The sequence below is a fragment of the Paramormyrops kingsleyae genome, chromosome 19, assembly GCF_048594095.1.
Source record: "Paramormyrops kingsleyae isolate MSU_618 chromosome 19, PKINGS_0.4, whole genome shotgun sequence".
In the NCBI taxonomy this organism is placed as follows: Eukaryota; Metazoa; Chordata; class Actinopteri; order Osteoglossiformes; family Mormyridae; genus Paramormyrops; species Paramormyrops kingsleyae.
In genome coordinates, this window is record NC_132815.1 from 3,204,752 (window position 1) to 3,217,017 (window position 12,266).

The following is a 12,266-nucleotide window of genomic DNA, read 5'->3' on the forward strand; positions in this document are numbered from 1 at the left end:
AACTGCAGTGTAAAACCACAAAATGGAACTCTGATGACTAAAAAAGAGGACCCGAAATTGTGAGAGAAAGCAGTTTCCCTTTGCAAGGAAAAGCTCCCCACGTTACGGATCTGCAGGCTACTGAAAAACAATGATCACAATGACAATCGCGAGGCGTCGTTAGCAGGCGTCTGAATGAAAGTGACGGGTTCGGGGTCATGGTTAAGCCTTTCGGTTGTGAAGCTTTTTAAAATGAAATATCAATCTGAGTATGAAGGGGACACATCTCTGCTCAAACCTCCCCACGAGAGAAAAAACACTTTATGCACAACATAAAATATATAGTCTGACATTTTTTTTCTCAAGGTAAAAAAAAAATATTCTCACGGTTTGTGCAGCTTTATAATAAGCCCTTTGGCTGCTTTAAACCATCAGTTTCTTTCAGTGAGTATGAAAAAAACAACCGTTCATTTATTCTTTATCTAGCCCATAAGCGGAATATATTTAAATGTGATTATTTGGTATTGCTGAATCAAAAGTGCAAGTCATGGAATTTCCGGGATACGGTGAAGCCAGTCCCGGCATTAAACGTGGCACGCAGGCGTGCTCTCGGTGGATAAAGGCGACAGACATGATGACACCTGCCAGCACTTCTGGCAGAAGACACACCTAATTCCAGGGCCACCTTCCGGATCTCTGCTCCTCAACACACCTCTGTCCTCTAACTGTGCTCACTGGTCGGGATGAAGAACCTGACCACAGGGGTCAAGAGCACCCCCCCCCCCACCCCCCAAAAAAATAATAATAAAAAATGCAGCTGTCTGTGATCATGCATGGCGCTTATTCATTCAATGTGGAAATGTGGACAACAGTCGTTTCTAAAAAAACTCAACTTTCGTGTTCTACTGCACCTGACCTTTAATCTCTAAGGACTAACTTGGGAAACATCTAAAATATCTATACCACATAATATATTACTTGTTGTGCTAAAATGACACCTGTTACAGAGTGTCAAACGATTTTAAAACGAGGCAAAGAAGTAAATAAAAAGACAAGCTCGCGCATATTGTGAAACTTCTGAATAATAACACAAAATAACAAGGTATTAGGCATGTTTGCTCTGCTGCGAACCACACATGATGCCGTGTTGATGTGCCGTTAATGAACAGAGAAAATTAAAAAGGACAAAAAAAAGAAAGACTCAAGCACAAGGAACCGCAAAGGTAACAGTGGAGACTAACCGGTGTTCGGCTCTCGCGAAGCACCACAAGCAATTCCTGTTGATTTCGTCGTCTGGTAACGGGCCAGCGGGTTACAGTACATGACGACACAGAAAGCGGGAAGTGGGCACAGCAGCCCCCCCACCCCCGCCCCCGCCACCACCGCCCGCCTCGCGCTCCCACCCCCCGTCGCCTCGCCTCTCGCACGAGCCACCTGTACACGCCGCTCCCGGCAGCGCGCGCAAACACCCTGCAGCTGCACGCGAGTCAAACGCCCCCAGACGCCGCCGCGCTTCGCGGTCCCGCCGGCGACTCAGCGGCTAAGCGAGCGGCTGCACATTACAGAATCAATCACAATTACCGTACATAATAACTGCTGGCTTTGACGCACAGAGACGCGGAATATATTTTATCACTGTAGAGAAATTATCTTATCTGACATCAAGATATGAGAATGATACCAGAAATGAGGCAGAAAGAAATTAAATGAAAAAGTTCATAGCATATATTTTAATTACCATCACGAAATCACCATATTAAGAATAACTGATAAATATAAAAATAATTTTACTATTAAAATTTTTCATTCATTCAAATAAAAGTAAAGTTTAAATAAATGTTTTCATTACGATTAAAATAAGGTTTTAATAACTAAAATATTTTCATAAATATTTATACAAAATACATCATAACTTGAATTTGTAAGGGTACTTTCCATGACGTCATGACAAATCGGGTCATAAATCTGCACTCAGACAGAATAATACTGCAGGCAAAATACCTACTATAAATACAAGAACCGTTCATCATTTCCTCTAATAAACTACAAAGTGATCACTTTTAATTACATTCAGTCCATGTACACAAAGAGCGTTTCATCAGCATGCAATCATATTTCTGAACCGTCATGCTAACATGTTTCACAATCTCAGTGGGACCATTCTGCTTTCTGCAAGCATGTGTAAAGCACAATTAATGCACGAGCAAATCAGTCTGCAGGGAATTTGCACCCGTCCCAAGCTTTTGTTACCCTTGGCGAATCCTGGATGTTAGACCAAAGTTTGCTGTGGGGGGGGGGGTCCCTATCTCTATATCACAGTGGACTCGCGCCTTTCACAGAAACACGGTGACGGAGACTCAGTTCCTTGAGTGTCTACGGAAGAAAAAACTACCTCTGACTTGTACCCGCAGTAGCAGGTGAAGAGTCTCCACACCACCTACTGTAAGTAATCACTAAATTTTTGGCCTTTATGCTAAAGAAACACAGCAGTAAAAATCACCCGTCTGATTCCTCAAATTTGTCCTGAATTATGACCATCAATGAACGGATCAACAAGCACAACCACAAACAGCAATTCCAGAGGTTTACCTGGACCTCTGTAGACAGGTGCAGTTCCCTCGGATACGTCTCCAAGCCACAAGCTTCAAAGACCCTATCAGTGATTCCTGATCTGATCCCGGATCAGAGGATACGCTGCCATTTGCTCAGCCCCAGTGTACCCAGGGTATGACGAGAAAATTAAGTGATGATAAAAATGCACTCTGAACGTGATCACTGTCATGCTAATACGCCAGAAAGAAATCTGCAGCCCTAATTATCCAGTTAAGACGCAGAACGTAACATCTTATGGTGATCGCACCCTCCTTTGTCATATAAACTTCACTACGCATTTTGTTTTCAATTTACTAAAACTGTAATTTATAGTGAAGCAATCACAAAGGCAAAGTAACGTGATGTGAAATTATGACAATGACAGCAAACCAAGGCAGGCTGCTGCTGCTGCTTCACTGCCCCCCAAAACACCCCTAAGGGGGGGGGGGGGGGGGGGCTGGTCTTGGCAGGAAGCCGCAGATCCTCGCACCGCCTGGGACAGCATTCATTCAGGCTTCTCACCAACGTCGCTGCAAATTACAGGCGATGACTACAAAACACTCGCCGTTCTGTAAAAGCCCCAATGCACACAGGAAAGAGATCCAGATTCCCCCCCCCCCCCCCCATTTTTTTTTTCCTCCAGACAAGTTGTTTTTGGCAGCACTCTCAGGAATCTGATGACGAAACCGCTCGCCAAAGTGGACGGCTATTCAGGATCCGCATTCCACCCCTGAGCGCGGCCCGATGTGCTGCGGGAACACGGAGAGCGGCGCTGACCCCGAGCGCGATGAGCGTTCATCTGGGGGAGGGGAGGCGACGGGGCTCTGGAGGGAGACGATACTACGGCCCCCCGAGGCTGGGAGGAGTACGCCGCAGCCTGCTCCCCACTCCGGCCACCTCTCATTTATACTTTCACACATTTTTTCCTTCACACTATTTTCTTCAGGCACAGTTTCGTCAGTCCCCAGGCATCATGTTTTCCAGTGAAGGTTGTTTTTTTTTTTTTATTTCTTTCGGTTGGGCAAAACACGTGAAAAAAAGGCTAAACAAATTAGAGAAACCACAACAACAACAAGATCATTTCAGATTTTCCACACTCGGTCATTTCTGCTTCGATAAGCCACAAAGCGTGCAGGTTATATTTAGACCGAGGACAGTTTTTGCTCGTGATTCATCCGTGCCTCCATCCTCCCTCACGCCGCCTCTGCGGTGACCTGACACTGGCCTCTAACCCTCCATCGGCCCCCAGCTGGACCCCCCACATGAGCTCTGACTCCTGGGCGACCATTTATAACCCCCCATGACGGCGACAGCAAGCAGCAGCCCAGAATGCCATTGAGCGCAAAAAAAAAACAAAAAACAAACAAATATTTAAGATAGGCCAGAATTTCTGAAAGTTTCCAACTTTCGGAAGCATCAGAACGTGACGGCGTCTGTCTCGCAGGGATGGGGGTGGGGTGAAAGTTTAACCAGATATTGATGGGAGGGGGGGGTCTGAGAGTTAAGCAGAGGGTGTTGTCCAAAGCAATGCGACTCTGTCACAGCCCAGTGCTCAAATCTCCAGCCTTCTGACTGCTGACTCAAACAGGCTTCCGACGGCCACTGACACGCGAATGAGAGCGATGGCGACAGAGCCGACGGACAGGCAGCGGCCGGACGCCTTAGGAAGTGAGGTAGTCAGGCAGAGGGAGAGAGCGGGCGAGCGAGGACGCGAGGGGACGGGCGAGCAAGAGGATGGGGACGAGCGGACATGCGAGTGAAGGGATGGTCACTGCACCCCCCACGGTCTCCAGCCCACGTGTGACTCAGCAGCTGCGAGAGGAAACTGCTGACAGGTGGCGCCACTCTAAATTTAAACTGCCGTTTATGCTCCCACTCCTGTGCGGCGCGTGGCGAGCGAGCGAGCGAGCGCGCGCGGGCGGGCGGGAAGGGACAGAACCGCCTCCACACGGGCCCTGTTTACGCTGACGCTCACTGGTAAAACAAACAGGCTTAACGCGACGCCTGGCGCTATGAAGAGGGCACGTGGCTGTAACGGGCACGCGGCTGTAACGGGCACGCGGCTGTAACGGGCACGCGGCTGTAACGGGCACGCGGCTGTAACGGCACCATGCTACCGGATATTAGCTCCTGCCACCCTGTGGGACACAGATGCCTCATGGAGGGGGGGGGGGCATATCCAGAAGCAGGACAATGAGATGCTTTACCAACCCCCCCGCCATTCATCTTGTTAAAATAAAACCCCTACAAAAGAGTGAATTTTCAAACTGCTGACGTTATTTCACCTTTTTCAACAAAAAATAAATAGATTTTTAAAAATCCAGAAGGCTTTTTCCAGAACAATAAAAACTACAAATTGCTGACATTTCTACATTTCCAGCTGCTTAGCTGGACAGCGGCACCAAAACAAACAAGTGCACCAATGATGACCAGAGTCTAGCATTCACAACACGGTAAATAATTAATTAGCCTTCCGCTAATTTTAAAATATGCATCTGGAATTATGTAACCATTATTCAGTGTGAAACGACTGAATGTGAAATGAGTTAAATTACTTACCAGAAATCATTTTCTTCCCCTAAAAATCATGTACATGGACGATTAAAGATGGATACTAATTTGTTTCGGGTGAAGAAATGACTCAACTAAAAGTTAAGACTAAAAAACCCTTAAAACACAAGGCTAGGAGAACTACTGGTGAAAGAAGGCACAGGACAGCATGGTCTGCGTGAAGACCACCAAATCTCAGACACAGCGGTCTGAATCAGAGAGATAACAAGAAACAGCCATTATTGAAAGGGAAAGGCAGTGATGGTTATTTTTAGAGCTAAAACCCCTCATATTGAATTGAAAGTAACTGCAATGACAGCCGACACCGAATCTGTGTGACTAGAGAGAATAAACTGTTTGTTTGGACCCGATGACGTTGGTTAACACTGAGCAGAGAGAAGCTTCCGGAAAGATCACGCCTTCCACCGTGAGACCTCACAGGAGCTGATTCCTCTTCATTACAGCCATTACAGGAGGGCAGGCTGCGGTTCCCCCCCCCCCAGCTCCAAGAGGCCTGCATCTGCGTCCGAGCAGCACAGCTGTGGGCTAAGCACGACCCTCCCTGCACGAGCAACGGAGGAAGAGCCGCAAACGCACAAACGCGGCTTCAGCGTCTCTGCCGCTGGACCAAACAAGCTGCATAAAGCTTCTGCCTGAAGGCTATATTTCTCTAGAACGCATTTTTACGATTGGCCTTTTGAGGATTATCTGGTGGAATTCTCTGTTGATTTCGGTTAGTAATGTTACCTTCTGTTAGGACTCCCCCCTCCCGCCCCCAGAACAAATGCGCCAACAATGGCAGGGTTGCTCGTACACACAATTACAAGATGAACAGAACCACCCACAGCAGATATGCTCAGTGGCCATTTAACAGGATAAGGAAGCGAGCGTTCGAATGCCTGTTCAAATCAGAGACGCAGTTTTTGAAGACTTACATAATCTTACATGTACATCATTTTTTTTTAACCATAAATGGTCTTAATCAAACTACAGAATTCACCTCTCTCCCAAATGCAATGATCAGCATTCACCGCAAAAGGACCTTTCATGTATTTTACTTAATGTTTGTCTGCTTCCAGATGTGAGGCCAAGAATTCAATGGCTCTTATTCTTTGAATCTCTTTCATCCATACAGATACATAATCATTGTACCATATCCAATATTAGTTGTTTTTAACGGAATCTACTAACTGCCATTCCATAGATATCATTCCCAGTTAAAGCACTGCTTCATGTCACTCCTCAATAATTACCCCAGTTCAGTGCATTTAACCCACTTTTTTGTTGCATTTCAAGAAAGGTACGAATGCGACCAACACAACGGCCTCTGCAATTCTGTTTTCTTGCCATAAGTGGGAAGAATGACATTTGCACCAAACTCATTACTCGACAGAACGCCTTCACCTCATTACAGTTTTCACTGCTGGCCTTGAGGTCTTAGACAGCGACGGCCACGCGTGTCTTTCACATGTAGGTGAGAGGTCGTTCCTCCAGCACCATTTGCACTGGCCAGTGCATGGATCGCTACATCAAATGCCTACACAGCAGCACAATGACACATGAAATTTGAAGGCTCTGCCTTGAAACAAAACTGTGTCAATATTTTGTCTCTGTCAAACTAAGACCACATACAGAAATGTGGTTTCAAACAAGCTTCAGTCCTTGTTTTTGCACTTGGGTGTGGGTGTCAGAGAACCCACACACCTTAGCGAAACTGTACATATAAAAAACGCCACTCTGACCTCTCCGAGACTGAAATGGCTGTTTTAATAAACACCATATTAATGCATGCCATTTTCGAAGTATATAGCGTATATATGTTGAAACTTGTTGCAACCAGTTTTACCTGCATTCTGGCATGCGTCCAAGTAACTTCACCCATGAAGGCAGCAATATGTTTTCACAAAACTATGCAATGTTTACATCTGCAAACAAACTGGACACTAAAATGAAAGTTAATGGAGATTTTTAGTTTAATCTACAACACATTTATATCTATTAAATGCAAAGGAGCTTATTCACATTTAATAATATGCTTATGCAGCAGTAATTTATCTTCCCCTGATCATTTAAGATTAGTGAGATGAAGTATCTGAATTTAGCATCCAAGGAGATTCAGCAAATCTACTAGGATTGTGTCATTCCATTACAAATTTACCTCTTATGCGACATGATATCAAAAGATACATAATCTTAAAATGGGTCACAAACTACTTTTTCCATTTAAAAGGGATTTTTTTAAGTTAAATCTTTTTTCCTATTTCGTGAAAAACATCACGCTCAAAAGCAGCATTCCTGCCACTGAGCGGCTCGTTCAAAACTTACACTGCATAAAAATGCAAATGCATTTCCTTTCTCTATATGGTGAGGTAAGGGTTTCTGCACATATAATAGTCTGCCTTGACAATTCACATGTTTTAATGCGTCTAAAAGCTTTCACCTTCAACCAAATGTGATCGAAATCACTACCTGTCAGGCAACACCTTAGACAGCCAAAAACGCTTAGTGGCGACAACGGAAATCAAATTTCCAAATAATAAGCGTCTATAAAGAATAATGGAGTCACGGGCGTTTCGGGCTCGCCGCGTGGGGAAACAATGCCTGCGCGCGGGCAGCGCTAGGTAACCGCGCGTACTATTTGTCATTATTGATCAGGGTGTTAATTGTGCTGCGACCGCCTACAAGCCGACGGCCACCGGGGCACCAGCCGTGCTGACGATCCCTCATAATCAGGCTAAGAGCGCAGCGACTTCTGGTATTTTTAGAGACATGTCGCTTTAATTTAAAAATAGCCGCTTAGGTAGCTGACATCATCTAATGCATTTTTAAATGACAGCCAAACCTTTTTTTAGATGTATCACTATCGCTCGCTTAGATTCCACTTTATATATGTACAGAGGAGGTTTGGTCAGGGGTCTTGCTCCATTTTCATCAACAACAGACAAAGGAATGTGTCAGTGTACTGACTGCAACTGCCATGAGGACAAACTGCTGTATCACCGAATTATAAGTGGCACCATCTGTTAAAACGCCGTAGTAATGTCACATTTCCCATGCACGATTTCTACAGGTTACATCAACCCGACAATAGGCTACGCGATTGTTATTTCCTTAGGCATACCTCTAAAGGTGTTTTATTTGTTTATGTTAAATCTACTGCTTTTATATATACCTACATTTATGCGACTTTTAATACACGACTTACGTGATATTTCGCGGAAAACGCTTCATACTAAATTTCTTCAGGTTGAACCGTACAGTGGCAAACATTAGCGCTTTGCTATTTTACACCTTAACCGAAAGGGTGTGTGCGCGCTGGTCTTATTCGGTTCATACAGCATCACTGTTTTGATATCGGGACAAAGCCATCGAGTCATTTTTAAAACAGATAGTATGACTGCCTCCGCTTATACATCAATACATGCTATTTTCTCTTCTAAAGTGGTTTGCGAAGCACGCTGCCCCAAATACAAATGATTTAATATCACACTTTAACTATCGTTGTGACGCTCGAGTGAAGATTACACAAACAAGGGAGACATAGCTGAGTATTGACGATCGGGTTTCAACATTTGATTTGTAAGCATGATGCAGACTGTATGTGCAATTAATTGACCGATACTGGAAAGGCAGTCACTCGTGTTGTTTCTTATATGTGAAATCAGCCTACATTCCAGCAGTTTTAATGAAAGAGCCCCCCCCCACCCGAGTCTTTATATGATTCGTCGAACTGGGAAGGAGTTTGTGTTGGTGACTGAAACCAATACATATAACGGTGTCTTACACAGCAAATTATTTGCTGATATCTGGTGTATTAAGCCGGTAATGCGATGGGTTCGGGTTTGCGGCAGCGCAATAATCCGGGCAGTGCACGCTTTCCCGTTATTTATCGTTTCCAGGGATTCAGAATAGATTAAAAAATATTGCAGCATGTGTTCAGTAAGCTTAAAATCGTGCACTTTGACACAATTATTTCCGCGCCTATACTTAATCGGGATGCTGTGAAGATAAATCACATAATTTATTTTTAAAAGCACATTTTAAAAGCAGAACAACATTAGATATTCTATATTACAAATCTGTCTTAATAATCACCCGCACACACCACATCCTATATAGTATTACAGATAGCCCCGGTATTAAGGAGTCATAATGCAAGCGTTATACTGAATTCAGTGGGAAGTTCAATTCACTTCAGCTGCAGATCCATTCATCAAAGGCGTGCGGGAAACGAGGGCGGGAATGTGGAGCGCCGGTCTATGCGTTCGCGATGGCCTTGTGATCGGCCAAGGCCTCCGCAAGTGACAGCTCCTTTTCTCCACGAGAAATCCACAGCCATGCCCGACACCCCGGCGGCACGGGGCGCCCCCTCTTCCTCGTTTCGCGCCGCATCCCGATCACTCGCGCAACGCACAACGGAGCGCGCACACACACACTGCCGCCAACGAGTTTCACAACAGGATGTGGCATCCTTACATTACTAAAGTCTATTCACGCTCGAAACAAACACACCGAGCGAGGTTAACCAGATACAGCGGCAGAAACTAACAAATGCACGCTTCCACACCGCCTTCCGACTACAGTGCTGATACTATACAATTCCTTCCTAACGCTCAAGTTGTGTATTGCACTAGCCGTCACGTACAAAGTACTATTCGAAAACGACATCGAGAGAAATTAATATTACACAATCTGTACTTTTGGATTTTACAACGCATGTCAGTCAAATCATTTAAATATTTATGCGGCTCACCTTTTCAACTTTCCTCCTTCCCTGCAGTCCCGTCCTTTTGTCCGTTCAGCAAATTAAAATTTTTTCACATGGTGACTTCCTTGCAGTTTCTTAAAGCCTCCTTGGCTGCAGAGAGGTTGTTCGGCGATATAATGCTCAGGTACTTCTTTGTGTAAAAACGGATTTTATATAAGTAGCGGTGCGCTTCTTCTTCGGCGAATGTCAGCGTGTACGTGTGTTTATCCAGCGTGCGGCTCGCTCTCCGCTGTTTGTTACACTCGAATGGAACGCCTACTCTCAATCGCTACATTGTTGACATTCGAGCACTGACGTCATCGTATCCCTCATTCACAACATTACGCCGTGCAGATTGCGTTAGTGCCCGCGGCGCTTAGGCAGCTACTCAAGAAAATGTCCGCAGCTGCAGTTGGTGAATTGCCATAACGAGTGCGCGCAGCGCGCAACAACCGATCCACTCAGCAGTCACAGAGATAGTTTTCTCTGTGAGCAGAAACGCTCCACGCCATGACTAATGAAATAGTCACTCAGGACAAAAAAAAAATGGGGGGGGGGGGCGCAGCTGCAAAGATTTATGGGATTTGTAGTTGAAAAATTGCCAAGTTCACAATCGTTCGGAAGAAAAATTCGAGGTGTCGAACATAATAATTTACGTATAGGTTGTTTAACATATAACTGAATAAAATGACAATTAATATAGTTTTTGAAACAACTAACCATGTATGTGTGATACACAAATATATTTTATAAGACGGCAAGAAGCTAACAAAACGCCCGTCAGCGCGATCCGGTTCATCTCTAGTTCAGAAGAACAGATAACGGATTGACTTGGAATTTGTTCTCAAGGCTGCGTCTCAAAAAATGAATTAAAAAAAAAAACGAACGTTGTCAGTTGCTCCAGCTAAAATAATTCCAGAATACCAATACAGGTTACAGCTATGGCCAAACACGTAACAGTCAGCACCTGGCACTGAGGATTCCTGCAGCTGAATATCCAGAGGGTCTGGTAGTGCTTGATGATGCAGTCATTCAATCAATTGGTCCAGGCTATCATCATCATTCAACATCACACACATCTAATGCTGTTAATCCCCAACCTCCCCAAATGCCTGTACCTCATCTCTGCATCTTGCTCCACTAGCTATCATACGGCTTCTTGTATTAAGTTCAAGAACGTTTTGTGGTATGGGGGCTGTGCTTGGAACAACACCCACCCAGGTCACTGGCTATACCTGCCTGTTCCATCTATAAAAAAAACTTCCTCTCAGGACTTCAGAATCACTTTCATTTTTAAAGGGGAGATTTAAAATGTAGGCCTACCTCTTTTGACTTCCAAATGTCTCCACTAGCCTTGTCTATAAAAATCCACCAGACTCCACAAGTCTTGTGATGCAGACACCAAAGGAAACAATCTAATCTGTTCAGTTTACTTTCCCTTGTTGATTTTGTGTATCTTGGACTATTATTGTTTATTAACAATTACTTAAATCGGCGCACTACGTTTCTGCATTTTTAAAAATTTGTTTAAGGGGCAATTTTTACATCATTCAGTTTCCATGTAAATGCAACTTGCCACTGTATCCGTATCAAAGCCAGATCATCCCACATGCAGTTTTTGAAAGAGGTCTCTATTCTGCAAAAATCTGAAACACATAATGCAGAAATGCACCCTGAGGGACTATGCATATAATTATAAATTATCAGACTGCCACAGCCCGCCCTCCTCTCATACAGATATTGGTTCATGCCACGCGCTCAGTGTCAGATTAAAATAAGGAAATCGACAGCACAGCATGCCGGTCCAAGAGGTATCTGTCACAGCAGTAAAATGGGTCTCAGAAGGAGAGTGCAACTGTTATAGGATGCGGGAGAAAATGGAAATCCTGTTTGACGAGGAATGTAGCGTGGGGGCGTGGGGTGGGTGCGGGTGGTTCGGTGGCCCGACATCACTAGGCTTACCGGACCCTGTGCTGGTTGGGCAGCTCTGGATGGATGATCTGATCAAATAATTATGAAGAGTTCCGATCCGATTACTATGTTCATAGTTTTTTTTTTTAAAAATTGGTGCACTTAAAATTCAATGCAGCGATATTTCAAGCAAAGGCAGCGTGTATGTACGCTCTCTTCAGCTCTTTACTCGTGGAATATAGGGTCTGCAAAGAGAAGAACAGCTGCCTTGGAATAAAACATCATTATCTGCTGCTGAGTTTCACACGAATCACATCAAAGCAACAAGAAGGTGCGATGTAACACTATTTGAATTCACTATTTCTGAAAAAGAGAATGTAAAAAAAAAAAAATAAACACCCATGTATGCATCCATTCATTTTCCAACCACTTTTCCTGGATGTGGTCAGTTGGAGGTTGTCCCAGGCAGCACAGGGCACAGGGCTGG

The 12,266-nt window shown here is 44.5% G+C and overlaps 1 protein-coding gene across 1 annotated transcript in view; it reads right to left on the bottom strand.

Moving 5' to 3' along the window:
- LOC111843002 (transcription regulator protein BACH2) overlaps window positions 1–10,178 on the bottom strand; it is a 75,847-nt gene extending 65,669 nt beyond the window's left edge. The window contains exon 1 of the mRNA XM_023810196.2: window positions 9,875–10,178. The gene's annotated coding sequence lies outside the window, so the exon portion shown is untranslated. The remainder of the gene's footprint in view (window positions 1–9,874) is intronic.
- Between the last annotated feature and the right edge of the window lie 2,088 nt (window positions 10,179–12,266).